The sequence below is a fragment of the Berghia stephanieae genome, chromosome 3 (genome assembly GCF_034508935.2).
Source record: "Berghia stephanieae isolate SIO BIC M18660-M18661 chromosome 3, UCSD_Bste_1.3, whole genome shotgun sequence".
NCBI classification, from domain to species: Eukaryota; Metazoa; Mollusca; class Gastropoda; order Nudibranchia; family Aeolidiidae; genus Berghia; species Berghia stephanieae.
This window is the reverse complement of record NC_088362.1, coordinates 76,682,033-76,687,032: the sequence shown is the minus strand read 5'-3', so window position 1 is coordinate 76,687,032 and position 5,000 is coordinate 76,682,033. Positions and strand designations below refer to the sequence as shown.

At 35.8% G+C, this 5,000-nt stretch overlaps 2 protein-coding genes across 3 annotated transcripts in view; both read right to left on the bottom strand.

The window, feature by feature from the left end:
• LOC144968485 (activating signal cointegrator 1 complex subunit 3-like) overlaps window positions 1-5,000 on the bottom strand; it is a 232,020-nt gene that overhangs the window by 167,639 nt on the left and 59,381 nt on the right. The gene's annotated exons all lie outside the window — the stretch shown is intronic.
• LOC144968487 (uncharacterized) overlaps window positions 1-5,000 on the bottom strand; it is a 38,586-nt gene that overhangs the window by 8,061 nt on the left and 25,525 nt on the right. Inside the window, exon 1 of one of the 2 annotated variants that reach the window (XM_078906912.1) lies at window positions 2,910-3,113. The exons of the other annotated variant lie outside the window; for it this stretch is intronic. The gene's annotated coding sequence lies outside the window, so the exon portion shown is untranslated. Of the gene's footprint in view, window positions 1-2,909; window positions 3,114-5,000 lie in introns of those variants that run through there. 2 annotated transcript variants of the gene reach the window in all.

Below are 5,000 nucleotides of genomic sequence, written 5' to 3'. Positions count from 1 at the left end.
ATAATAATAATAATAATAAATAATAATAATAATAATAATAATAATAATAACAAAAGTTATGATAATGATGATGATGATGATGATGATGATGATGATGATGATGATGATGATGATGATGATGATGTTGATGATGATGATGATGGTGATGATAACAAATATAATAATCATCATCATCATCACCACCAAGACCACCATCATAATCATCATCATCATCATCTTCAACATCATCATTGTTTTTAAAGTGCCCAATCCGTGTTAAGCGCAAGAACAAAAATCGAGATAACCAGTTTATAAACAATAACAAACAAAACATATCAATTTACGATAAATCATAATGAGCACAATAAAAATTCCTACATAATATGAAAAGAATTGCACTGTTATAAGATATAAATCATTTATGTCCATACATAGCATATTGGTAAAACCATAAGATATGGTATCTATAACCTAACACTGGATCATCTATCTTGCACATGTTGAGATTCTGGAGTTATAAAGCCCTTGAGCAACATAATATCAGATATAGGTTTATGGACTGTATGACCTAGCTTTTGAAGCTTGGAATTATCAGTGCAAGTTTTAACATGGATCTGGTCTCTCACATAATATTTTCCGCCATACCTAAACTAACCCAGCTATCTACTGTTTGATGATCGGAGAGAGAGAGAGAGAGAGAGAGAGAGAGAGAGAGAGAGAGAGAGAGAGAGAGAGAGAGAGAGAGAGAGAGCACAAATAGCCGTCACCAGCAAAGAACACTTGTTAATTCTCAAACATAAACCTTAAACACCGACATAGTTCGGGCAAACACAATTACTAAGACAAACAGAGGGCAATAATTTTGTCTGATAACCGAACGCGATTATGGGCTTGATTCAACATTATTGGTTTGAGTGTTGCTTTAAGAATATCTTCATAACAGCAATGAGTACACAAACAGCCCTCTCTAGCTCGCTATATGGCCCATATCAATCGTAAAACTTTCAAATAACTACACGACGGTTCAAAAGCCTCAAACTAGTAAACTCGGCTAAAAGGATAGAACTGTTAAATACACTCTGAAAATGTACATTTCATTTTTTTAAAGTATCTCACTTAAAACTTCAATATTTGATATCAACGGGTCATTTGTAGAAAGGTATTAGAGGGTTATACTGTCAAATACACTCAGGGGATTTTTTTTATTTTCTTAAATTATTTTTTTTTTTAATTTTTAAATGCAAAGCTTCAATAATTCATATCAACAGGTCGTTCACCATGATTGATGTTCAATTGAAAATGGATGGAAAAAATTAAGGAAAGGGGTGGGATACCTTTACATTAATAATGTCTTCATCAACTACACATCGTTGTTTCCATCGTTGAATAGCGCTGTAAACAGTTTGTCAGAGACATTTCATTTAAATTTTAATGTAAACTATTGAACAAGATTCAAACATTATCGTGCAATCGATCAAGCGATATGTGTACTTGTATTGCCTTTCAGAACGACAAGGAAATGAACCTCTATCTTTCTCTCAACATGCGGACAAGCGATTAAGGTCCCAAGTGAACAGTAACACAAAGCGTATGGGACGAGACACGATGCCTGTAGAGCTACGTTACAATTTTAAACTATCGTTCTTTTGAGCAACGACAAAACACATTTATTCCACTATTCTGGCCATAAAAAAATGTTACTTAAATCAAAATATCGATAGAATAAATGGCCCCCAACTCATATCAAGTCAAAAGTCTTCAAAGAAGATTCAGATTTGAGACCTTTTGAAAAGTAAAAGTTGGGAAAAGTGACCCCCAAAAAGTTCACAACCCAGGTTTGAGACCTATGATAAGTTTAGGGTCATATCTCATATCGACCATACACCATAAACTAGAACTAGAAGTGTTTTGGTCAAAATGAAAAATAAAGTATTAAATTGTACGGTAACATAAATTTTTACTGTACACTTTCTTATCCTTTCAAGCCATTTCGTAAAGTATGTTTGCTAGAATGAGAAGAGTTGGCTGACATCTAGACACAAATAAATCGCAGGTCTGCTATACTATATAGATGTCGCTGGTTTACCGCATAACGTTGTTGTGAGTTTATTAACTAAACACATAGCATCAATTACGTGTTTGATGTCACATAATCATGTCTTCCAATTTTGGTAAGAATACTTAAAACGAACAACAAAACGAACAACCTTTAGGCATTTGACCTTAGTCAGAGAATGACAGTAAATAACATGTTGAGGCTATAAAAACAACTCTGCATGACTGTTTAATGCTAACACTCTACCAATTCATATATATACTCGTAAGTACGGTGCATCGCTGTTCAACATCTAAGATAGTAGTCTACAAAATGGTCTAAACTTGCATGAATCAATGGTAACTAACTAAACAGACATTCATGCACATACGGACACACACTGAGAGAGAGAGAGAGAGAGAGAGAGAGAGAGAGAGAGAGAGAGAGAGAGAGAGGGGGGGGGGGGGGGAAGGGGGGGTGAATCCAACATTTTCAAAATAAAAAAAAGTGGATATAAATGCAAATGATGAAATGAAATGTTGAGATATTTACTCTTTATTTTTCACCATGTCTTGTTTTTTGTTTGTTTAGTTGGGGACAAAACTTGTAGGAATGTGACTGCACACAACATGTACACCTATTTATAATATCATTAATAATTAAGAAATATTAAAGGTGGCGCTGATATAACCTAAGTTGCAAGCGCCGTAAAACCCTTAAAAACATAAAAAACATAAATATTAAAGGAAAACAATAAATGCATACCATTCATTAGTTTATAGAAATGCTTGTCATCATTTTGAAGATGTAAGAGCGCTTTGCGAATTAAATTGAAAAATGAGCATATTAATAATAATAAAATGTTTAGCGACAAAAATAATGGCAGTAGGCATACCTGTCCTGTCTCCTGTCTGAACGATATTATTCCCCATATTAAAAGTACAACTGGAAAAGTTCACATGTGTCCAAAAATTAAAACTACCTCATACCTCATGTGTACTATGGCCCGTTAAATTATTATAATGGATTTTACTTAGGCTTAAATCCAAAGTCTACTTTTATAAATCTAAAGTTTTAATCAAGATCACGAGTAGCACACAGGACAAAACGTTCTTCCAAGAAAGCTACACATTACACAGCACATCACAATGCCCAAAACCCTAAAGGACGGCCATAAAACAGAAACACACACACACACACACACACACACACATATTATACACATAGGTCCACACACGCACACACACTCAACAAGTTTACAACCACGGGTAAATGAACACCTGCCGTCACGCCACCCCCACCCCACTTCCGTCTTCTTCCGCGAATAAGTGATGACAACTACAATTTACAGAAAATTTAGTAGAAAGTTAGTACAAAATAAAGTTAATATCTAAGTCAAATATCCTATATCTATTACCTATTCAGTCATCTTTGTGTTAAAGTACGTATAAATAAAGGGCATTCTCGAACGTTATGTGTAACGTTTACATGGTCACGCATGACCTAACATTTGGAAAAGGTACAAATCATAGATAACACAGGACTGTGGTACAAATTCACCGTTGGGTCAAAAAGTAACATAATATAAATCGCGTTGATAGTACAGACTCCACTTACTGTATCCCCCCCCCCCCCCCCACCCCCCACCCCCCACCCCCTGGTCTATTTTTTTTAAGAATGCCCCCCCCCCCCCCCCCCCCCCTTTTTTTTTTTCCCCTTCTTTTTTTCTATTACTTTCCAGCTCACAATATGTGTCGGTGAAAAGGTTTCTCTCTATGCTGTCGCGGTTATTTTGTTAGCAGTATATTTGATTGGAAAAAAATGTATACATCACATCTCGCCTCGCCCTTCTGATTTTTTTTCTGCTGAATCCTAAAACAACACTAATTTTTGTTTTGATATGATTTTAACCTGTCTTTGAATTCGTGGTGGTGATGATGATGGTGGTCATGGTGACAGCCTTTGTTATGAGGAGTGAGTATTTATTTTCTTCTGGATAGATTAAATTTGATACATACCAATGATCCTTCCCGTGTGGACATTTGTAAAAGTGCAATGGCACACCATATAGTCGACACAATGTCATATGGAAGACCACTGAATTCGTAAAGATTTCCATCCATCTATCTATTCATCCCATCCATCCATCCATCTATCCATCTATCTATTTAACCCATCCATCCATCCATCAATCAATCCATCCATCCATCTATTTATCCCATATATCCATCCACCCATCCATTCATCTATTTAACCCATCCATCCACCTATTTATCCCATCCATCCATCTATTTAAATCATCCATCCAACCATCCATCTATATCCCATTTATCTTATCCATCCATCCATCTATTTATTCCATCCATCCATCTATCCACTCATCCATCCATTCATCCATCTGTCCATCCACCCAATGATCCATCAACCTCTCTATCTATCCATCTACCCATCCATCGAATCATGCAACCAAAGGGGAAGGTAATAGGGAGGTGCCTAATTGTATACGTTTTGGAGAAGCATGCCATAAACTGCAAGTATTTGGTGCTACACTTCCAGGTGACGTGGTTAAGGTGAGGGGGGGGGGGGGGGGGGGGGGACTACTTATCCATGTGAAGACGGTTTCACAACATAAATCATTAAAATAGACAGAGAGCAAAACATTCTAAATATGCAGTTTACATACGACGAAAAAAAACGTTTAAGATAACGACCGTAAACAATCGAAGAACCATTAACATTTTTTACCTGAAATAAATTTAGAGAGAAAATGGTCATTATGTGATTAAAGATTAGATATTCTTTGAAAACATAAAATAAATAGAGGTGGGGGGTATTATAGTCTGTCGATTTTTGAAGAAATCATCATAATGACTCTTATTACTATCTTAACCGCTACCCCATCATAATTACTATCACCAGTAACAAACCATCAATCATAACCAGCACAACGATACAACCATCACTTTTTCTGTTCTATTCTTATTTC